Genomic DNA, 25,400 nt, shown 5'->3' on the forward strand with positions numbered 1-25,400 from the left:
AAGCATAAATAAGAGAGAACAAAATAGATGATAGAAATAAATTGTATTCTATCAAGATACAAATACTGATCAACTGGATCATCAATCGTTGTTGTTCAATTGTTGTTTTTAAAATGTAGATGAGCCTGCTTATATATATGCAAGGCAATATGGATATGTGAGCACACAAACATGACATGTGGCTCAATAAGAACTAAGGAAAGGTAGGAAATAGGTGTGGGTAGGTAGAAGAAACAATATAATATTTCACATGAGGTGGATCACCCACTAAATGTGGAGTGTAACAACAAGATAAGTCCACAAAAGGTGGAAATTCTCCTACACACACTATCTCAATGTGGCACAAACACTCAAGTATCTCATACCCAAACTAGTATGAAATTCATTTCCTAAGTAAACTTAAGTAAGGTGTAATAATATCCAAGATGAATAATTATTTACACCAACACTCATGAAGCAAGACTTTCAAATCCTTTAGTTTTTCATGATGTGAGGGTGTCGTTGCTTCAAGGTGTGATACTTCTTTCATTTCTTCATTACCATCTCTTACTTGTTTTTCCTTTTCCTCTGCTACCTGCATCTTCGTATTCTCTTCCACTAGCTTTGGTTGATCTTTCTTGCAAAGTGCTGGATTTTCTTCTATCCTTATTTTCTCGACAGTGAGAGTCTCATCCACTCCATGTTGTGTATCCTTTTCCCTCATCGTGCCTTCTTTGGATTCTCCTTCGCCTTCCAAGTTTATCACTTGGTCCATCATACTTTTTCGTGTCGATGCCTCCACTCCATTGACTGGCTTTTATGGTGATTTTCCTTGTTCTATCTTCTTTCGCCATTCTTCTAAGTTCCCTTGTGGTGCTTTTCCAGGACCCAATTCAGGTCATCATACAATCTTGGATCTTCCTTAGGTCCGACCCCAACTAACCTAACTATGTTGCCCAAGGTGTCATTGATTGATGAAGGGAATTAAAATAGTTGCATGGTGGATTGAGACATATTTATGGGAATGGCCCACAATGGTTGATCTTCTTATGTTTCTTCCGGCATCTCAGCACTTTCTCCTTGCGTGAGGGTTTGCATTGTTTTACCACCCTGATCTTGCAGCTCTTTCCATTTGCTTCTAGCCAACATGTTCAGGTCTGCATCAGTGGTGACTACTTCAACCCCTCCTTGTTCTAGCTCCTCTACTTCCATGGTACCAAGTGAAGAGGAGAAAATAGATTTCAAAGGTAAACTGATCAAAACATAATGAAATAAACATGTAGAATGCTAAAATATCATTAAAAGACCATTTCACCTTACTATTTTACCTTCTCCTTTGGATTGAGCTTGATGAAGTGAAGGCACCCCTTGATAATGCTCCACTTGATGTGCTCCTTTGATTGTTGGATGTGTATGGCTCTCCAATGTTGTGCACAAATGAAATGGATTTGAAAAATGATAAGGATGAGATGATCAAGTTGCCAAGATGATTTCCTGGGCTCAAAAGAGCAGCATAAACTTATTGGATTTCAAGATGTTAAGAATGAAGGGATGGAGCCCTAATTTTCTAAGAAGAGGAGAGGAAAATGGATGGCTAGGATGAATTCGAGATGAAGGGCTAAGATTTACTTGTGAGCTCACACAAGGTCCAAGAGAGGGTGTGGAGACCAAGAAATATGCCTTAAAGGCATTTTGTATCTCCACACTCTACAAGATGCATTGGAGGAATTAAAAATTCTCCAAAAACCGATATTATGGGGATTAGAAGAATAAAAAGGAATTAAAAATTCCTTGGGAGAGGGAAATGCCCAGAGGAATGTGAGATTTCAAAAATCTTACATTCATCTAGAAAAAGAGCATTTAAAGCTAGTGGCTGGATGAAAGGACAAAGAGTTGACTTTGTGGCTAATCATGATGATTAGCCATTAACGACTCATTAGGAGGGGGATTAGAGGAAATGTTAGGTGGGATTTATATTTGTAGGAGAATTTGACTAGGAGAGAGAATGAGTGGAGGGAATAAAAAATTAGAAGAATAATGTTAAGTGAATTTAGAGAGTTTCTAGAAGAATTTATTAGGTTAATGATGAATTAAGAAGATGATTTGTAGGAATCATGTAGGTTAACTAATTAATTGAAATTAATTAGCTAAGAGGAAGATTTGTGAGGATTTGATTTTTTAGAAGAATAAAGAAAGGGATTGATTTATTAAATAAATCAATCATATGCTATAGTGACAATATTAATTATATTTAATTAATATTGAGAAGAATTTTAATTAACATAATTAATTAATTAATTATGTGAAGAATTAAAAATAATTAAAATAATTATTTTTAAGTGTCTACATTTTGCCCCTCTTTGAAGCGAGGTGTGATGACACATTGATTCAAAGAATAATCTTGTTTTGATGTTGATATTGGTTTGATAGGATGCCCTAGCTCTTGATTTTTAGATTACAGTATGGTGATGCCCCCTTGGGAGATCAATTGAGGTATTTGATCTTTGGAGTTTTGCGAAATTGATATCCTGATAGATTTGATTTGATTCGATTGATAAGATCTAGATTCAGTTTGGTTTCAAGAAGAATTCATCCTATATAAGACAAAGATGATCAAAGTGTCTGGTTTCAGGAAGGATTCATCCTATATAAGACATGATTGATCACAATATCTAGTTTCAGGAAGGATTCATCTTGTATAAGACATGATCAGAGTGTCTGGTTTCAAGAAGGATACATCCTGTATAAGACATGACTGATCACAACATCTGGTTTTAGGAAGGATTCATCCTGTATAAGACATGATCGAAGTGTCTGGTTTCAGGAAGGATACATCCTGTATAAGACATGACTGATCACGACGTCTGGTTTCAGGAAGGATTCATCCTGTATAAAACATGATTGATCACAACACCTGGTTTCAGGAAGGATTCATCCTGTATAAGACATGATCAGAGTGTCTGGTTTCAGGAAGGATACATCCTGTATAAGACATGACTGATCACAATGTTTGGTTTCAGGAAGGATTCATCCTGTATAAGACATGATCAAATCACAACATCTAGTTTCAGGAAGGATTCATCCTGTATAAGACATGATTGAAGTGTCTGGTTTTAGGAAGGATACATCCTATATAAGACATGAATCGGAATCAAAATTGATTATGTGAGGAAAAAAAATAGAGGAAGAAAAATTAAGGTGGAAGGGATAGATGAGGAACAAATATATGAAGTAGTCATGAGGTATTTGGAAAGAAGAATAAGAGATGCGAGACTGCGAAGGAAAAAGGGGGCAATTGAGAACTCCATGGGATTATTGAGTTTAGGATTTGATGGAATGATGGTGAGATTTTGTGCAAAACAAATGTGGAGAGCCAACCTAGTTTGATGTTGCCCTGAGTGACTTGCACCACTGATTATAGATATCAGGATGCCATGAGAAACGCAAGGCGTGGACTAACTCTACAAACAAACAGGAATTTCTTACACACAATAATGCAAGTGTTAAGAAACACTAATACAAAATTGTGGGTTCGTGCAAGGAAACCCTCAAACACACTGATACCTCTTGTACACGAGAAGGTAAGTGTTGATAAACACTAGTACCAAGTCACTGGTTTATACAAGAAGGATCCAAAACATGCCATACTATGAAATATGCCCCAGTATGCGCCTATCATAACATACCTAGATATGAAAGAATCCAGGCAGTCGTAAATAGTGGCAGTCATAGGGCAAAAGATGCAAGTCTATATGAAAAGATCTAACAAAATCTAACAAGTCTCTTCCTTGTGACCAAATGATACCTCTTGCCAAGAGTAGAACTAGGATGGAGGATTAGGTTGTCAGGCGAGGGAAGGAGTCATCCTTAGGGAAAAGTGGGCTTTTGGATTAGGCAAGCGATTTAATCTGTGCAGATACGGATTAGCTATATTTAGATCTCAGAAATCTGTGCAGATGCGGATGCCCCCGGTAGGTTTTCTGACAAGAACAATGTTGGAGACCCATTCAACATAATCTATTGGTTTGATAAATTCTGCATCTAACATCTTTTGGAGTTAAATACAATGTGTTGCTGGGCAGCAAGGTTTCCAATGAGGACTTGGAATTGGGTGGCATTGATGTTATCAGGAACGCGTGATTGGAGAAGGGCTTGTTCCAAAATTTCTTTATGGACCGAGCAAGTCTTGAGAAGTTCCAAAATGGAGATCTGCACAGGTGTCTTCCCAAGCTGATCGAGGAGGTCTTATCGGTGGGTGGAAGACATGGGTGGGGGGTTTGGTGGGGGAGGGACTCCTTGGATGGTGACCCTTCCTCAACATGTAGTTGCATTGTATTCATTCTGGAAATGGGAAGTGGAAGGTGTGGCGCCTTGAATGACTATCCTAGCAGGATTTGGTCTGCTTTGGGAAGAAGGAGGATTAACTCCTTGGATGGTTATGACATTGACATGATTGTCTGCAGGTTCAATGCGACCTACTAAAAAATCAAAACCGGTTATGTGATTAGTGTAGTCATAACCCATTGCGTTAGGTGATGAGCCTTTTCCTTTATCATGATTTGGGAAGGGTTCTTGGTACATTTTGAGTTTGTCATTGTTATTACCAAGTTTTGCATTTGCTACTTCAATCTCACCTCTATCAATGAGATCTTGTATGTAGATCTTCAGTTTCATACACTTTCGTGTATCATGTCCCTTGATACGATGGTATTCACAATACTCATTTTCATTATACCATCTTGGTTTAGGTTGATTGGGATCAAACAGGCAAGTGATTGGAAAAACCACTATACCTTCTTGGACAAGTTTTTGAAACACCACTTCAATAGGCTCAGCAAGAGGAGTGAAATCTCTTGGAGTCTTGTTATTCGATCGGGGTGGTCATCCCTGGATTGAGACACTGTTGTGAAGTTTTTGAGATTGATTTGAATTGTTTTGATTATTGAATTGATGAATATTGGTGGTGGATTTTGGGGGAGCGGCCACGGTTTGAACCCACTTTGCATCAGTTATACCATCATTCACCATGTTTTTATTTTTAGCCCAAAATTTTGGCTTGTCGTTATGATAAGAGGAAGAACTTTGTGATGACTTCTAGTAGTGTTTCAAGGTTCCTTCCTCCAACAAGACACGTTCGAGGGCGAGGCCCTTATCGGTCAATTTTTGGAAGGATTTGATACATTGAGATATTAAAGGTCTTGAAAGTTCAGGCACCAATTTTTTTTGAAATAGTTCAATTTGATGTTGTTCTGGCATGTCCCACTAGAATTTTTTGATAAGATGTCACCATCTTTGTAGGAAATTGGTGAAGGTTTCTCTAGGCCTTTGTTTTGTATTACATAGGTCCATCATAGAAACATCATTACCCATGTTGTATGCATAGTGGGCCACAAATTTTTCTGCCAAGTCTGGAAAAGAGACAATGGAACCTCGTGGTAAAGATGAGAACCATGCCAGGGCATCTCCCATGAGACTCTTGGGAAAGATTCTACAAAGATAAAGGTCACTATAGGAGACTTCTTGGCATAAGATGTGGAATTCTCGAACATGGTCGCGGGGGTCTCCTTTGCCTTCATACCTGGTGAATTTAGGGATCTCAAATCCCAAAGGATATGGTGCAACTGATATAGATGGGTCGTAAGGACAAGGGCAAAACTCTTCAAATGAGTAAGCTTTCCTTTTATTAGTCTTTTCTTTCATGTTTTTGATGATATTCTTCATGTCTTGAATTTCCTTGATGAGGTCTTGTTGTGGACTTTGATATTGATGGATTGTATTTGCCCCAAGAATTGGATGAACCAAAGAAGGTGCACCACCACCAATATATTGATATGATGAGGAGGTGGGAATGTGGGATGTGATGACCGATGTTGCTGAGGTTTGTGTGATAGTTGGTTGTGGTCCGCCAACTGATGTGACGGGATTGAATGCGGTCTGGATAAAATTTGTGACATTGTTGGGAGAAAGGAAAGTTTGTGGAATAAAAATATGTGGTTGAATAGAAGGAGGTGGTATAGAAGTTTGTTGGAGAATGGATGAGATTGGATTTAATAGTGGTATGGATGGTAAGGAGGAAGAAGGCGGGATGGAGACTATGGTGGGAGGTGTCGTGGGTGGCATTGATTGGGCTTGGATGATTGATGGGGCTGCAATTGATTGAGTTTGAATAGTAGGTGCAGCACTTTGTGTGGGAGCGAGGTCTCCTTGTGGTTGTTGGATGAGAGTGGATCTATTAAATTTAGGTGGAAGTTGAGCTCCATGTTCAAGAAGAGTTTTCAGAAGTGCAGTAGGATTGTGTTTAATAAACTTTTCCATCATCTCTTGGTTATAAGAATCCGCTAGGAAAGTTTGCACTTCCGGACAAAGTTCATCTTGGTTAACCATGTCAAGATTTTGGCTTTGATCTTGATTGCTTGGTTGCCCACTTTGTGTATGATCTTGTGTGGGATCTTCATATAGGACACCAATGTCTGGCATGCCATATTGTTGATCAGCCATCTTTTTCTTTTGGGATCGAGTTGCGACCATACACGATATTTGTGATGAAAAGACTTAGGAAAATTGTGATGAAATGACTTAGAAAATTTGTGATGGAAGGATTTTAGAAATTTCTGATGAAAGGACTTAAGAAATTTGAGGATGAAAGGACTTAAGAAATTTGAGATGAAAGTATTTAAGAAATTTGTGATGAAAGGATTTAAGAAATTTGAGGATGAAAAGACTTAAGAAATTTGTGATGAAAGGACTTAAGAAATTCGAGGATGAAGGGATTTAAAAAATGTGTGTGATGAAAGGATTTAAGAAATTTGAGGATAAAAGGACTTGAAAAATTTGTGATGAAAGAAAGGATTTAAGAAATTTGAGGATGAAAGGATTTAAGAAATTTGAGGATGAAAGGACTTAAGAAATTTGTGATGAAAGGACTTAAGAAATTTGAGGATGAAAGGATTTAAGAAATTTGTGTGACGAAAGGATTTAAGAAATTTGAGGATGAAAGGACTTAAGAAATTTGTGATGAAAGGACTTAAGAAATTTGAGGATGAAAGGATTTAAGAAATTTGAGGATGATTGATGAAGAAGGTATGGTAGTGATGGTTTAGAAGAAAACTTGATGACTAGGTTGTCTTTGGCATGAACATGAAGGATCTATTTAAATGGCAAGTTGTATGAAGGGATATGACCACCCTGATTTGGATGATAGTAGGTGTTTCAAAGGACAAACTTGAATGTTGATGTAGAGGATAAACTCTTAGCTTCTCTCTTAGGCTTATGAAAAATGGGACGGATGGAGTTTTGATGAAATTTTGGACTTGGTGTGGGTAATGACTTGGACAATTTGTTTGTGTCTTGACAAATATTTTTGCAAAATGTTTGGGGATAGTGATGTGTTTTTAGTCTACTCTTGGCAAGTATGTATCAAACAAAGCAAACACAATGATTAAATGCATATTATCTCAAAGACACTCATGCTCATATACAACATTCTTAAGGCTGGCAAGGACAATAGTCATTGGATCCCAATTGGCTTCCCATCTAAGCTTACCCAGAGTAGACACTTAGATGCTTGACCCCACTAGCTCCCCTCCACGGCACTCACTTCTCGGGGCAACCAAGCATCAATTCCCATGAAAACTCCTCATGGTGAACTTTATGTCTCTACTAAGGGCCATAAGAATATGGGTCGCTTCGGAGATCCGACCTCCTACACCAATGACTAGAAGGTTTTTGGCCACTATGAACAAGGTGTTTAGTAAGTATTCCCATTAGGAGCTACCCTTCGAAGTTGCACAAGCGCAATTGAGGCCTATAGCCCAACGAAGCACCAAGAACTTAGTAGTCACGCAAGCATGATTGAGATCTCTAGGATCCTACTAAGCACCCAGTGTGAGAGTGAACTCTCATATAGCCCCAACCATTAACCCTTTCATAGTCAATGGCCTATTTATTATAGTGAGTTGGGAACCCCAGGTCCGGGTGTACTCACTTGGGTCGTTCCCCTCTTACCTTCTAAAAGAACAAGTTGGGAGGGCAGGCCTGCTAGAGGTAAACACACAATCAAACAAGAAAAGGTTGGAGGGTCTAGATTTCTGATCATCTAGTAAGATGAGAGCATACTTTTCTATCTTTATGCTTTTCTTAAAGACACATAAGACAATGATTTATTCCATTTTAATTAGTATCTAGGTGCCTAATTTAAATAAATGCACAATATTTGGTTGAATCAGCTAGGCAACCTGCAAAACCACTTGATTAGTAGTTTGAAAAATAGAGTCTTCAAAAAACGTCCTACAAAACAACTTGATTAGTAGTTTGAAAAATAGAGTCTTCAAAAAGTGTCCTACAAAACAACTTGATTAGTAGTTTGAAAAATAGTCTTCAACAAGCGTCCTGCAAAAGGCAACAAAATGACAAAAATATTAATTTTTTTAATTTTTTGGGAATGAATAGAAAAAAATGAATAAAAACTTTTTTACTAATGACAAATGTGGATTTGAAGGAAGTTTTGATGGGTAAATGGGGTTTGACTAGGTTTTTGTCACTTTCCAAGGGATAGGCAAGCGTAAAATGAGGATTTTGGAGGAAAGATAAAGGAATGGGAAAATTTGTCCAAGAGGGACAAAGAAGCAAAAGTTGGAGATGGATAATATGGAAAAAAATTGGAGGTGATTGGATAAAAGGGGAAAAAGTTGTGGCAAACCCTAAAAATAGAGGAATATGGGATTTTGGGCTTCAAAAAGTGGATTTTTGAGATAAGGCCCCCAAGGAAAAAAATGTGGAAAATGGCAATGTGGAGAATCTAGTGAAGTTTGGAGGAAAATGGAGTCAAGATAAAGAAGATATTTTTTTTTTAATTTTTTTACCTTAGATATAACATAACAGAAACCCTAAATTTAACAGAACAGAAACCCTAAATTTAACAAAACAGAAACCCTAGATTTAATAGAGCAGACAGAAACCCTAGATTTAACAAAGCAAACAGTCGCACTAAACAGAATAAAATAAAAATGTCAAAGGTCAGGATTTCTGATTGTCTAGATAGACAAGAGCATACTCTCCTACTTTCACACTTTCCTACGAGCGGACAGATTATATTTAAACAGAGCAAATAACAGGAAATAAATAAATTAAATGCAGACTACAGTTAGCGCCTAAAAATTTTCAGACAGATTAATAGAGCAGACAGTAGCACTACACAGATAGAAAAGTGTTAAAGGTCCAGATTTCTGATTGTCTAGATAGAAAAGAGCATACTCTCCTATTTTCACACTTTCCTATGATCAGAGCATACAGTCATGCTAAACAGAATAGAAAAGTGAAAGGTCTGGATTTCTAATTGTCTATATAGACAAGAGCATACTCTCCTACTTTCACACAGATTATACTAAAATAGAGTAGACAACAAATCAAATAACAAATTAGATAACAGAGTTGTCGTGCTGCAACAAAAACATAAACATAAAAAAAAACAGAAACAGGACAGAATAAGGAGGAGCTATCACGCAGAAATGCAGAGCCACGATTCTGGAACCTGCAAAAAAGATATATATATATATATATATATATATATTTATATATTTATTTTATTTTATTTTTTAATTTTTTTCTGCAGTCCAACTATTCTGGAACCTGTGTCTCACAACTCACAAAAACCTAAAAACACAACAACATTAGTTCTTAGGGATGTGGGTCCCACCGGACGTGCCAAAATGAAGAGGGGAAAACAGATTTGAAAGGTAAACTGATCAAAACATAATGAAATAAACATGCAGAATGCTAAAATATCATTAAAAGACCATTTCACCTTGCTATTTTACCTTCTCCTTCGAATTGAGCTTGATGAAGTGAAGGCGCCCCTTGATAATGCTCCACTTGATGTGCTCCTTTGATTGTTGGATGTGGATGGCTCTCCAATGTTGTGCACAAATGGAATGGATTTGAAAAATGATAAGGATGAGATGATCAAGTTGTCAAGATGATTTCCTGGGCTCAAAAGAGCAGCATAAACTTACTGGATTTCAAGATGTTAAGAATGAAGGGATGGAGCCCTAATTTTCTAGGAAGAGGAGAGGAAAATGGATGGCTAGGATGAATTCGAGATGAAGGGCTAAGATTTACTTGTGAGCTCACACAAGGTCCAAGAGAGGGTGTGGAGACCAAGAAATATGCCTTAAAGGCATTTCGTATCTCCACACTCTACAAGATGCATTGGAGGAATTAAAAATTCTCCAAAAACGGATATTATGGAGATTAGAAGAATAAAAAAGAATTAAAAATTCCTTGGGAGAGGGAAATGCCTAGAGGAATGTGAGATTTTGAAAATCTTACATTCATCTAGAAAAAGAGCATTTAAAGCTAATGGCTGGATGAAAGGACAAAGAGTTGACTTTGTGGCTAATCATGATGATTAGCCATTAACGACTCATTAGGAGGGGGATTAGAGGAAATGTTAGGTGGGATTTATATTTGTAGGAGAATTTGACTAGGAGAGAGAATGAGTGGAGGGAATAAAAAATTAGAAGAATAATGTTAAGTGAGTTTAGGGAGTTTCTAGAAGAATTTATTAGGTTAATGATGAATTAAGAAGATGATTTGTAGGAATCATGTAGGTTAACTAATTAATTGAAATTAATTAGCTAGGAGGAAGATTTGTGAGGATTTGATTTTTTAGAAGAATAAAGAAAGGGATTGATTTATTAAATAAATCAATCATATGCTATAGTGGCAATATTAATTATATTTAATTAATATTGAGAAGAATTTTAATTAACATAATTAATTAATTAATTATGTGAGGAATTAAAAATAATTAAAATAATTATTTTTAAGTGTCTACACCTGGCTCTCTGATTTTAGCCATATATATACTTCTTTTGTGAACTAGAAAATCTGCATTTTCCTCGATGTCCTTTCTTTTCCTCTTCCTCCTTATGGTGAGATTTTTTCCTTTTTGCACTAGCTCTACTTTAAATGCCTCTAGCCAGTTCTTAGTTGCTTCCAAGAGAGGTTGGTTCACTTGGTCCATTAAGACCATTTCTGGCTCATTTGGTGTAGGTTCTACCATTGGTCTTTTCTCCATATTATGTGCCATGTAATCCAGCCTCAAGATTTCTTCGTCATCTTCAATTATCTCTGTGGGTACTTCAATCCCTATTTTGGCTGGCCCCAACTGCCTTATTTGTGCTAGTGTTAACCTTTGGTAATATTTTCTCTTTCTTACTTATATTTCATCCTTGCAATCCATCCAGTAATCTTCTATATCTGGAATGTGTTTGACTCTTCTAACAATATACCTTTCTATCCTGTGCAAAGGGTTGTAGTCCTTCCTTATGTACTACAAGTATTTCAGATGCCTGGCCAATAGGTCTTCCTCTTCTTTTTTCACATTTTGAAATGATTCACATCCAAATTTTCCAATCTTTACAAGTAATTTGAACCCTAGATTACATTGAGAACTCAGGTAATTGTCATGAAATTCCACCATTTGTCTTCAAAATTCAGTTAACCGTGCCCAAATTGAAGGATACCTTGGCAACTTGAAGGACCTTCCTAAAAATCCTTGTGCTCGCAAGTATGACCATGTGAGGAATAGTATATACCAACCTCCATAACACTAGATCACTTTTGTTACTTCCTCTAGCACTCTTTCACCAAGTCTTCCCTCTAATTCCTAAGCAAACTTCATGATAAAGTAGTCATTAACTTCTTTATAATACAACACTGATTCTTTCTTCTCCAATTGCGGGAAATATGCATGCACTCAGTTCTTGCATATCTTTGTTCCTAGAAGACCTACAGTGTTCAACCCTTGAATATTTTCTTTTACTGCACATGCATATACCATGTATGAGGACATGTAAAATTTTCCCAAGGTGTCCTCTATGGCATGGTATATGGAGTCACTAATGAGTTGAGCCCAGTCATAAGTTCCCTTCTTTTGTCTCAAACTTTGGATGTAAGTGAACATCCGCTCATGAAATACGTCGTTGATCTCCAATCCGGCTATCCTGCTGAGATAGGTAATCCCAATATACACAATTGGGTGCATTTCCTTCTTAAACCAGAGTGGGAAACTTTGCCAGTATTTTTCCTTGTTTCCTAATGTACCACTCTTCACGTATAGTTTTCTTGCCTAGGCTTTGCTTCTCTTTATCCATCCTCCAGGGGTGGGAATCCTGAGAAGTTCTTTTAAACCTTCAGGTGTTAATTCTGTGTATACTATGTGATTATAAATGGCCTATCTTTTGCCCACATCATAATGTTGGATACATTTGTTGACTAGATCGTTTGCATCTGCGACGACTGGAAACCCTCTTGCCTGTATCAAACCATTTTGCCCCATATTCCTCATTTCGTCTATGGCAATTGGTTCCCTCATCTTGTCGATGATATCAATAAGGTTGCAATCTCCCATATGGGTATCCAAATAAAACCTAGTATTGGGTATTATTTGTGGAAATTTCCATTCAAATTCTATCTTTAACTCGGCTTTCCTGGTACCCATTACCTCGGTTTTCGTTCTCCTTGCTTACATTCCCTATGTTATTTCTATGAATCTTATATCCTGAATATTTAAATGATTCAAACTTGATTTCCTTTTAGTCTTACTCTATTCTCAATTGACATCCATTCGTACAAGTTCACTGAGCTAAGTTAGGTTACTTGTTTTGCTGATAGAATCGCTAGAAGAATCTGAGTATACTACCCATTGGGATGCTCCGTGCTTTCTCATGTATCCACTCCTGTATTACTTACAGCTTATAGCATTGCAAATTGTATCGTTGCATAATGTATGCCACTACTCTCACATCCTATTTAGGAATTAGTCACGTCTTACACTTAATTAGGCGCATGGTGAGCTAATGACATGAAAAAACCTATTTGGAGGGAAATTCAAAACCTATATCTAACGCTTATTATGGCATTTTTGCACTCTTGGGTCAGAGTACCTCCTTCTGAGGATGTTGACACATTTCTTGCCATCGAAAGTGCTTACGTGAACCCTTTATTATGCTACAATCCAACACTGCAATATTTCTGCAATACTTCTTAACACTACCAATGACCTTTATACCATTCGTCTCTAATGGCACTTTCTACCCGCTTTTATTACTTTTAGTCTGACTATACTCTTACTTACGGGGTGATTTTACCTTTTCTCCTTCGGGGTTTGTTTAGCACTTAAACTTTGGATTCACACTTTCCATGATTAACCTTTACAAAGTACCTGCACTTCCGCTTGTTCTCATTAACTAATTCAATGTTGCGGACATCAGGTCATGGGGACATTTTAACTTTTTTTACTCTTATCTTTTCATCTTGTAATGCTTTTGAAAAATCAAATTTTCTCTGTGATTACTCATTTGCGATGGAAAGTGGTTGTCGAGAACTTTGAGCTTTCTCTTCATTTATCCTATTTCCAAAGTGTACGTTATTCCCGCAATCACCTTTTCCGCACAATTGTATTCCTCATCTGTCAAATTATAAGGCCCACTAAGCAAAATTCTTGGTGGGTCCCCATTTTCGTATCCTTAATGGGGTGTGTTGTATTTTCACACAACAACTTGCCACCCTCCACTCTTAACCAAAAACTCTTTGGTTTAGTCTTTAAAATGAATTTGTATCCAATGTACTTTAAGGTTTTCTTGAGAATAGTTTTGTTTTTCACCCCACCGACATCAAACTCTCTCCATGCCATGAAGTTTTGTCAATTTCCTCAAGTCTGTGCTCATGATTCATTCCTTCCTCTGAAATTCTATCGATAAAGTAATAACTTTGTCAAGCTATTATTTTATCATTCCTCAATTTTCTTTTTTTTAATTGATATTACCTTACTTCCAGTCAAGCGTCTATAGCCCTAGTAAGGTTATCTTTGCCATTTTTTATTTTATTTTTCTCCGCTTACTTCAATTGCTTTGATATAACTTTTGAGCTCATTTGAAGCAAGATTTTAGGAGCTTTTGCCTCATGCATTGCATAGCTTTTATTTTTAAAGAATTTTGTTTTGAATTTTTCTTTTCTTTTCAAATTCTTGGATGGCTTCAGTCTTGAGGATGATTCTTGATTTTCACTTCACAAATCATTAGCTTTATCGAGAAAGTTTCAAAGGACTCTTTAATGTTAATTGTTTGTAGAGATTATTGACTTACTCCATTCAGTCTCCAACATTTGATGCCATGGTGTTTATAACTTAACTATCTTTTGATCACTCAAGCACTTGGATGAGATTTCATCCCAAAGAAGAAATCATTAGTCTTTTCCTACTTTTGGATTGGGTAAGCTACCTCATTTAATTATATTTTATTGGTGACCGGACCTTGATTATTGCATATTAAGGAATTTTAATTTTGAAGACAAGTCATACGTGCGAGCTGATGCAACATTCTTTTTTATAATCTCTTTTTAAATCATTAATTGTAGCTTGGGTCAACTTCTTACAACTATTTCTAAATCTCTAAATCACTTGGCACTTTGGCCTCTATCATATTACTTCCATACTTCTCATCTCTATGATGGCACTCTCAGAATTCAAACTTTCCCAATTCGGCACTCTTTCAAGCATGTATGAAAAGACAAGCATTTATATCATCTCGCTTGAAACCTCTATTTATTTAGTTCCTGCAACTCTTCTTTTCATACTTTATCATAATCAGGTTTATGCTTCTTATGCAGGCTTTCCTTCAGCCATGGCTAATGAACTTTCTATGTTGGTTGACTATGTTATATGCTTAACTAGAAGTGCTCGTCAATTAGCTTTATTAGGGTCCATTACCAATTGTCATCTGCATCGCGTGTTTATGCTTCATGACACTCAAGATGCTGATTTAGTTGAAAGAGCAGTGAAATGGATCTTAGGGCATGAATTCTGACACTGCATCTTGCTTCATAGATTCTCTGTTGGACTTGGGGGAAGATGATAATATAGTTTTGGACTTGTGCGACTATATGTTACATCCCGAATTTCTTGGTGAGATAGATGTGATTTTGGAAGTAGCCCTCTTTGGATATGGCATACCTATGCCCTAGGATGTGGTGGATTTTTGGGTTTCACCAATTTCAGTGCCAGTTTTCAAATTTCTGAGTAGTTTTCAAACCAATACTATTGAAGACCATAGGAAAAGATCTTGATGTGCCTACCAATACTTAAAGCTATACTTCAGGCTGATCCCAGATGCGTCGGGAAATTTGATTTTTTAATGCGGCTGATGATTCTTGACCATTGAAAGTCTATTTTCACTTTTTGCCCTATGATATTAACTCTGTATATTTTGGGTGATAATTTTGATACATGTACATATTTCCACAATGGTAAATGAAATCTATATATTTTGGCTTTGAATTTAAATGATTTCTTCCATTGTTGAATATGCTTGGTTGCTCAATCCTCTAACAGCTTCACTTCGACTAATCTAACACTAACTCTATCTTAAATTGAATTTACACCTACTTACCAAATTATTTTGCTCACTTTGCAACTTATTAACGCAACTACACTTGAACTTAAACTAAACTATTCTATTTACACTATACACACCGCTAATCTTCTGACTCTGCACTTAAAAGTAATGCTTTAAGAATTGCTTGTTAACAGGCAATGTGAGGGGTTCTCCTTGCAAAGTTGATAACCTAAACATGTTATCCCGTATAATTTTTTATATTTGGTACGAGCCTAACAATATAGGTGATAATTTTCTGAACACTCCTTTTTCGTCTTGCGATTTTTCATGATAAAGCACCAGGTCCACTAGATAAAATGTTTTACCTCCACATGCTTGTCAAACCATCTTTTTACAGTTGCCTGATGTTTGTTCATACATTCAGTGGATTTATCCCTCTTTTCATCTAAGTTTAACAATTGAGTTTGTCTTGATTCTTCCTTGTTTTCAAACCCTAAGTATTCTTGGATAAATTTTAACGTGGGTGTTTTTAGGTTTGTGGGTACTACCAGATCTAAGTCATAGACAAGATGGTACGAGGAATTTCCTAGGCTATTTTTAATTCTGGTCCTATCAACCCATAATGCATATCTCAAAATAGCATGCCACCCTCTTGGGTTCTTTCTTAATAGTTTTTTAATGACATCTATCAAAATTTTATTAGTGGATTTTGCTAGATCATTACCTTGAGGATAATAATCCAAAGAAAAATTTAAAATAGTGCCTAGTTAAAATGCCCAATCAATGAATTTTAAAGATGTGAAAGTAGGTCCATTGTCACATACAAGGAAATTTGGGACTCCAAAACGTGTGATGATATTGTGCTCTAGAAATTGAATAACAACGTCCGTAGTTCAATTCCTTAATGCTATCACTTCAGACCACCTACTACAATAATCTATTAACATTAAGATATACCTATGTCATGTCGATGATGGGGGGTTTATCATTCTAATGAACCCATTGCATGAATGGTCATGCTTCTGATATAGATGCAATGGTTGTGCTAAATATTTTCCTTTATCCACATGGATTTGACAAACATGACAATGTTGTATGTGTTGGTAAACATCCTTGAAGATAGTAGGCAAGTAATACCCTGCCCTTAATACTGTGTGGATTGTAGCTAAATGTCGCCTGTGTCCTTTATTGAATTTATCATGAAATTCATGAAGGATCTTCTCTAATTCTTCTTTACTTACACATCTCAAGTAAACACCTGCATGATCTCTATAGAATAAATTGTCATTCTACGTTTTGACTTTCAACGCTTTGCATTGTGATTTGTTTAAATGGTCTAGGCAACGACCTATGATAAGAAGATGCATCAAATATTCATACTAGTCATCCCAGTTTTTTTCATTAAGCACATATTGTTGGCTTATCAGTTGCAGGTTTGCTTCCGCAATTGCTTGAACTAAATCTTGTCCCTTTACCAACTTCATTGGGACAATGTCTATATCAAACTCTTGTATGAAAGTAATCCATTTAGCTTGTCTCTCTCCTATCTCATTTTGTATTATAAGGGTTTTCACTAATGCATCAGGCACAATTGCGATAACTTTGCTGCTTAGAATGTAATGCTTGAATTTTTGGATTGCTTTCACTAACACAAAAGCATGTTTTTTCATATTTATGTATCTCAGCTCCACATCTTTGAATGGATAGCTCATAAATGATATAGGCTTTTCCTCTTTCATCTCAGTTTTCTATGTTAGTACTACAACGCAAGTATGCTCAAAAGCGAATTAGTAGATATAGAAGGGTTTGTTATAATCAAGGTTAGACAATACTGGGGCATCTATTTTTGCTTTCTTTACATTTTCAAAAGAATCATGTACCTCTTTTGTCCATTCTGTTTTAGCCTCCTTTTTTAACATTGTGTTCAATGGATGTACCATCTCCGCAAAACCTGTAATGAATTTGTGGACAAAATTAATTTTTTTGAAATATGCATTTAACTCCTTTTTTATTATTTGGGGTTTGCAAATTCATCGATGCACTAACTCTATTTGGATATATCGAGATCCCAACCTCACAGATTATATGTCCTAACAACTTTGCTTCCGTCACCCCAAACATACATTTCTTCAAATTTAAAGATATCTCGTATTGTTCACATTTCTTTAGCACTTTTTGTAGATCTTGTACATGCATGGACCTATCCTTTGAAAACACGGTCAAATCATCCATGTAAATTATTATGCACTTGCCGACCAAATCTATGAATGAAATATCCATATCCATCGCCCTTTGGAATGTCGCTCCAGTGTTTGTCAACCCAAATGGCATCCTTCGGTAGGCAAAGGTTCCCCACTTTGTGGTAAATGCAGTCTTTAACCTATCTTTTTTATCAACCATAACTTGGTTATATACCAAAAATCCATCTAGAAAAGACATCATTTGGGACCCATTAACTATTTGTAGCACTTCGTCCAAAGGTGGTAGTGGATAATTGTCTTTCTCTGAAGCCCAGTTTAGGTTTCTGAAATCTACACATAATCTTATATCTCCATTTTTCTTACAAATTGGAACCAGGTTCGCAACCCAATTTGAATGCCTAACAAGAAATATGATTCTTGTCGACAACAATTTTTGTACTTCCTTTTGAATCAGGGGCTCTATTAAGGAATTTACTGGTCTTTGTTTCTGTCGAAACGACTTTGCATCATGTTTCAAAGGAATCGTATGAGTGATAATAGATGTGTCATATGTCTCCAAATCTTTGTATGTCCAGGTGATGACATGTATATAATATTTCAGTGCTTGTATTATGTCATCCCTTTCTTTCTCAATACAAACCTTTCCTATTAAAACATTATGTTCCTTTATTGTATCCAGATTATATCATTGTCATTTGTCTCCTGTTGTTTTAGGCAATCTTTTTTGTTTTAGAACCTGATCTATATCAAACAACGTTTCTAACTCCACTATGCCTTTAGGGATATTATTACACTTCAAAATTTTGAGTGATTCTTCTGCTTCATCACCCAGTAGATCAACTTCATCAATCACTTGTGCCTCAAAAATACCAGAGTTTTTAATGAATTCCCTGATGTGGTGATAATCTTCAAAAACTTGTAGGTCTCGCATATTATCAAGTATTGACGGAGTTGGAACCAACTCTAGTGTAAATGTCTTCAATCTAGAAGACTCTAATGGTTCCAGTGAACTTGTCGCCACTGCCAAAGCATCTGCTCTTTTGTTAAACTTTCTCAAGATATGTTCAATGTTAAAATATTCGAAACTTTCTATTAAATCCCATACTCGATGTCGATAGTTAGCAAGCTTTTGTATCCACAAACGTACTATTTTCTTATCTGTCTAACCACCAACAATAAATCTCCCATTACTTTTAGCATCCACAATCCTTTATTTATGGGTAATAATAAACCATGTATCAATAATTCATATTCTATAATGTTGTGAGAACATTGAAACCGATGTTTGTAGGCGACCAAGAATGATTTTCCTTTTGGGTTAGTCAATTCTACTCCTATGCCTATGCCTTGCTTAGATTTCGATCCATCAAATTTCAATAACCAGACCTCGACTTCTCTCAATGTAGGAGATTTTCCAACTTTGCAATCTACTTTACATCTTCCCACTTCAGGATATTCTCCACAATTCAGAGAAGTTTCCTTTTCTTCTAATTTCTTAATTTTTCAGGTAATTTTAGACTTATCAATCTTTAGTGGACTCATTCCTTTTGGTGTCACTTTACTTGCAATCTGTTTATTGTCTAGCATAGTCAAACATAGTATGCACTGAGTTTCAGGATATGCAGTATTATGGATCCTACACCAGTCGGTCAACAGTATGGATTCTAACGGTTCCTTGTGTTGTATGCAGGTATGAACTTTCTAAGCAACCATCTCTTCGAACATGTCTAATACATCCTTTTCTTCATCAAAACATTCACTACCTGATTTAATCAACATGTCTGTGTGCGGTAAACCTTCTATAATGGTTCATATTTCAAAGACATATATTTCATCCATTTGTGTCTTTATAGCGTAAACTCTAGGTTCTACTTCAAGATGAAGTACCTCATTTTCCTAATTGTAATCAGTGACCATTAGCTTCACCCGAGTTTCAGACCCTATTCTAATATGAATTGGAATTCCCTTCCATGGTAAGCACATATAAGAGAAATTTGTATGTACATATCCATTTAGCATTCTTAGCCAGTCACTGCTTATTAGAATCCTATACTAATCATGTATATCCACTACTTGAATATCCATGAAACCTTGTATCCTCGGGTCTGATGCCAATTGCATGTGTATATTTGTTGATTCTCCAATCATGTTCACTTCTGTCCAATCTAGCTGAATTACTTTACGGTTTGACCTTGCTGGAGTCAGACCTAAATCTTGACAAATAGCCAGTGGCATGACATTCGTGGACACCCCAGAGTCAATTAAACAATAATGTAAGTTCTTCCCAAATATCCTCAGGGTTAACAAGAATGGAAAAACTTCTAACTTGCCTTTATATATTGCCACATGTGCTTCATCAGTAGGCATAATTTCTTTTTCTTTGACCTTGGGTTCCTTCTCCCTATGATCACTCTTTTGTTTCCCTACATGCTCTTCTAATCCTTTAAGGAAAGCATTCTTGATAATAGGTGATGCTCTGCAAAATGGAAGGATTAGTAAAAACATGTTTTGATAGCTAAACACACACAAGGAAACACAAGAGATGAGAGTTAGTCATTAGTGTTAGCAAATCAAAGATTGAATACTATCATAAGCAAGCATATCAAGAAAGACACTACTAAACAAATAGAAAGCTTAAGGAATCTATAAAAAGTAACTAAACATTTCGATATGATCTCTACCATGCTGGTAGCTTCTCCTTCCTTGTTCCTCTCCTCTCCAAGTTCCAAATTAGTGTAGCTCTCAGCAGCTTTTTGCACTATGGATGCCTTATGGAGGTTCAAGATTGACAAATGATTAATCTAAATGCTATGCAAATGTAATCAAACTAATTTAGATGCTATGAAATGAGAATGATTAATTTTAGACCAAAATGACAATGTATTTAGTGATTTATGCTAAATGCTCTTCTCTAAAATTTAGTATAATGTAAATGCATACAAGTTTTCAGGATCATGACTAAGAATGCTAAATTCTTGAGGAGACACATGGGTTACATGAGGGTTGAGCTAGGGGTCAAAGTCCCTAACCATGGGTGCAAGTGGATTTAACCATAAATGGTCATGTAAGAGCCATTAGTGGTTTGGAAGACTTTAGAGGTTAAATTGTTGAACACACAAAGCAATTAATGCTTTTCAAAGACTTTGGAGTCTTTGAGAAGTGACTCCAAGTTGCTTAGGAATGTGACAATATTTAAGGGATGGATTGGGCTAATTAGGAAGGGGTTAGAAGAATCTAGAAGGGGGTTAGGATTGCAAGTGGGTTTGGTGGGTGAGAGAAAATAGGATTTTTATTAAAATAAAATTCATTTATTTCAATAAATAGGTGCAAGTTGCATTTTTAGGAGAATGCAAGTGGGGGGGATTTTAATTATTTAAATAAATATATTATTTAATTTATTTAAAAGAGGAAAGGGAGATTAAATTGAATAAATAGGATTTATTCGTTTAATTGATTGTGAATTTGGTTTAATGAATTAATTAAAATAAATTGAATAATTTATTTAATTAATAGAAGAATATTTTGAAGATGAATTAATTAAATATTAATTTAATTAACTGGTGGCTAGTGGATTTTTAATCAAATAAATAGCAAATATTCATTTAATTAAAATGGACAGATTTATGTGACTACATTTGCCCCTCTTTGAGACAGTGCGGTTTATCGTGTCGTTTCAAAAAAAGAAAAATAGGTGTGAAGAAATATGCCCCATAAAATTTTAATTTAATGGGTGGTATGCCCCCTCGAGAGATGGACCAAAAAATTTCGAAAAATCGGGCAATCTCTCGAAAAAAAGAGTGAAAATTGGTGGGGTGATAGAAGAGAAGATTTTAGTAATACTGGTGAAAAAATAGAAGAAATCAGAGATAAAATGAAGAAATGGGAGGCTCGGGAAGTTCACAGAGACCACGGCGGTGAGCGGGGGAAAATTAGGGTTACGACAAAGGGTATATATGAGGAGGAAGGGGTGAAAACAGGCTCATTTGCATTCATCTCCATAGTAAGTTTTGAGCTCTGATAGTGACCTTTTGAAAGAGCAAGAAACAGTCAGGATGTTGGTGCCTATAGCAGATCATCGGTTAGAGCGAGTCCATCGATTCCAGCAGCCAGACGACTACAGACCAGCGGTATGTGAATTTGAATTTTTTATTTTTATGCATTTTTTATAGGTTTTTTGCTTGGTCCAAGTTGAGTCAACACAATAGCGCTAAAACTGTGTTTTGGCGCTATTGTCAACTAAATTAGTACTTTTGTTCTGCTATGGCACTTTTGTATAGCCGTTTTAGCGCGTTTGTCAAGTCTAGCGCTATTGCATAACTGATTTAGCGCTTTTGTATGTTTAGCATTGTTGTGCATCTCTTGTAGCGTGATTGTTGTGATGTTGTGCTTTTGTATAGTTGATGTAGCACTATTGGATAGTTGATTGAGTGCAGTTGTCAGCATATTAGCGCTATTGTGTGCAGAATAGTGCTTTTGTTAGGAATGTAGATGCCCGAGTGTTTTTGAACAAAAATCTCCTAATGCCAATGGTGGATGGATGGAGATGTGAGGTGAGAGTTGTTTTGAACCATAGCAGCCCTGATGAGACTTAGGTCATTAGGATAAATGTATGTTTGTAGTCGAGGTGTGCCATGATTGCTTACCTGTTGACACTTGAAGATACTTGATCAAAGTATTTGTTGATAGTCTAGGTTTAAACTTAAGAAAGTTTGAAACAAAACAACTGATGATGATGGTTGATCCATGTGTGTAGGAGGATCTTCGTGTCTTACAGATTTGCGAGAGGCATCCCACCACACAGGTGTTGCATGATCGTTTGACAGAGGCCGAGGTGGATTGCATTGTAGTGACTGGCCTGTACGATGTTATGTATATGCCCGTGATTCGGACGAATCACGGGTTGATCACAGCATTGGCAGAGCGATGGCATAGTGAGACATGCACGTTTCACTTAGCGCAAGGGGAGATGACAGTTACACTAGAGGATGTATGGCGCATCCTGCACATTCCCATTCGAGGAGAGCTGGTGACGTATGACCAAGCATGGGGGACAACAGTAGTGCAGAGATTCTTTGATGAGGATGTCTTCATTGATGATGGGTCAGTAGTTTGGGAGGATATAGCAGCATTGTATGAGCCATTATCATTTGTACTAGTAGGGATTGTTGGGGGACTACTATGTCCAGATCAACGATCGCATGGACTTGCCGTTGGTTGGGGTCAGGTGATCGAGCAGATGATGACAAAGGGGACCCGGTTTGTATGGTATATCAGGAGCTACATGAGGTAGTATATCGAGAGGTGGGCTCATTGGGAGTGGGGATCACTCTGCTTCATATTTGGACATGGGAGCACTTACCGGTTACCCGACTAGTTAGTCTGAGATTCTGAGCAGTGGACCAGCCATATGTATACATGTATGGAGGTATGATGAGTCAGCCCCACCTGGGGAAGTTAGAGTGGTGGCGGCGGGCACTGGACGATTTGGATACAGTGACCTGGAGGCTGTATATTGAGTGTGAGCCCGGGGAGGATGATGCGGAGGCCTTGTCATATGTGTTGATGACATGATACCTCATTGGTAGGATAGCCTACAATGTGGAGAGGCAGTTGCCTGGTAGAGTATTGAGACAGTTTGGGCGGAGGCAGGGATTGCCTAGTGGATTGGGAGAGTATGCTAGGGTGGTTTGAGAGAGGTTCCTATGGGGACCAGTGTTACCATATGATCAGGCTCTGGCAGAGTTTTGCACGTTACAGGTGAGACCATGGCAGATGAGGTCGGGGGTGGTAGATGCAGGAGTGATGGAGGAGTATACACACTATATCACTGCACATCTGATTCCTTGGATATTCGATCCAGCAGAGCCTATTTCATCCTTCAAGGAGGAGGGGAGACAGAGATGGAGGAGAGGAGGTCGCAGAGCAGTAGGTGGATGAGGGAGAGGGGATGGTGGTGGTGGGGATGGAGGAGGTGGTGATGGAGGAGGAGGAGGGGGTGGGGGATTTGGAGGGGGTGGTGGATTCGAAGGTGGAGGTGGGGGTGGTGGACGATTATAGTGGAGAGGGAGAAGTGGGCAGCCATTGCGGCTTTCTCAGGGACCTTTGATGCTGGGAGGCATGAGATTAGGTGGCAGGGATGCAAGTGAGGGACAGGTACCTATGGAGACAAGGGAGGGAGCCACTAGAGAGGGAGCCACTAGAGAGGGAGCCATTGGAGAGGCACCTATGGATATGGGGGAGGGACCAACAAGTGGTGGAGATCTGTGGGATCATATGATACTAGTTTTGCAGACTCAACTAGAGGATATGGAGGCAGAGGTGGCCACTAGAGATGTGTAGTTGTTTGCATGAGTCGGAGCTGACTGTAGTGCTGCAGGAGAGAGATCAGGTCATGCAAAGATTAGCAGAGCTACAGGAGAGAGTCCGGGTTGGATTAGGAGCACAAGGTCCTACGAGGGAGGTGATGAGGGAGATGCGACAAGCAAAAGCAGAGATAGATTATTGGTGGGGGTTATATGAGCAGGTTGTGCTAGCTAGTCAGCTAGCACTTAGCTATTCTCAGATGCGTCGGGTGAGATCAGAGCGGTCTCAGAGGATGCAGAGCAGTGGTGGTGTGATGGGTCCTCCATGGAGAGATAGTGCAGGTGGTGCAGGGGGTAGTGCAGGAGCAGGTGGTGATCATGGTGCAGGTGGTGATGGTGGTGCAGCATCTGGTCAGAGTGGCATCTCAGAGAGCATTTTGTATGCTTTTACATTGTCATATTAGACTATGTCTTGGATGGCTCTTGGTAGTTGATATTTTGGACTTCATTGTACTCTGATACATGTATGTTTTTTGGTGATATGATATGATATATGAGGAGATCCCATATTTTGTGATGATATGCATGTTTGATGATATGTATGGATTGTATGCAGGATGATGATCTTATGATTTATGTTTAGATGGAGAGTTGTACTTGCTATATGTATGTGTTGATGAGATGATTCCTATATGCATGTTTTATGATGATTTATTCCTACATGATGTCTATATGCATGTTTTATGATGTGATGCTAACATATGGATGCAAGTTGATGTGCATGATTTGTTGATGTAATGCCTTATGTATGTAATGCCATGATGATGATGTATTCATAATGAACATGATGCTTATGATGATATAGACAGTATCTTGTACTTTATGGCGAATCGATGATGAGATAATGATATGCAATAATGTTTGATTATATTTAAAATGTAATGAATGAATGATTTATGTAAATACATCTAGATGGTTAAAAATGAATGCTTATATGGATAAACAAATGTAAAGTACAAATGTTTATATGATGATTTCTAAATGAATGCATATGTATAATGTATAAACCAATGTCAATACAAATGGTTTTTGTGTTATGATCTAAATGGTGAAAAATATGACGAAGTGAAATGATAATGTAATGATAATGCAATTCATGGGTAATGAATAACTACACCTTAATGCAATTAAAAGGATAACGAATGCATTATAATGAATCCTAAATAAAAACGTTTGTAAGATGAAATGAATGATTATATTCTTATACTAGATGGATAAACGAATGCACTTAACTAATGGATAGATACATAGATGTATGCAACTACGGGAATCTAAAAAAATGCATGGTAAACAAGCTTTAAATGATGGTGAATGAGGAGGATAACTGACACTAAATGAAGGCATAGTAATGGCTAATAATGGTAGTAAATATAATGATGACAAATTTATCATAGAAATGAATCTAAATGTCATGATTGTGTAATGATGAAATGATATAATGATATTAATGCAAGTAAATGATA

The sequence above is a fragment of the Cryptomeria japonica genome, chromosome 5 (genome assembly GCF_030272615.1).
Source record: "Cryptomeria japonica chromosome 5, Sugi_1.0, whole genome shotgun sequence".
Lineage (NCBI taxonomy): Eukaryota > Viridiplantae > Streptophyta > Pinopsida > Cupressales > Cupressaceae > Cryptomeria > Cryptomeria japonica.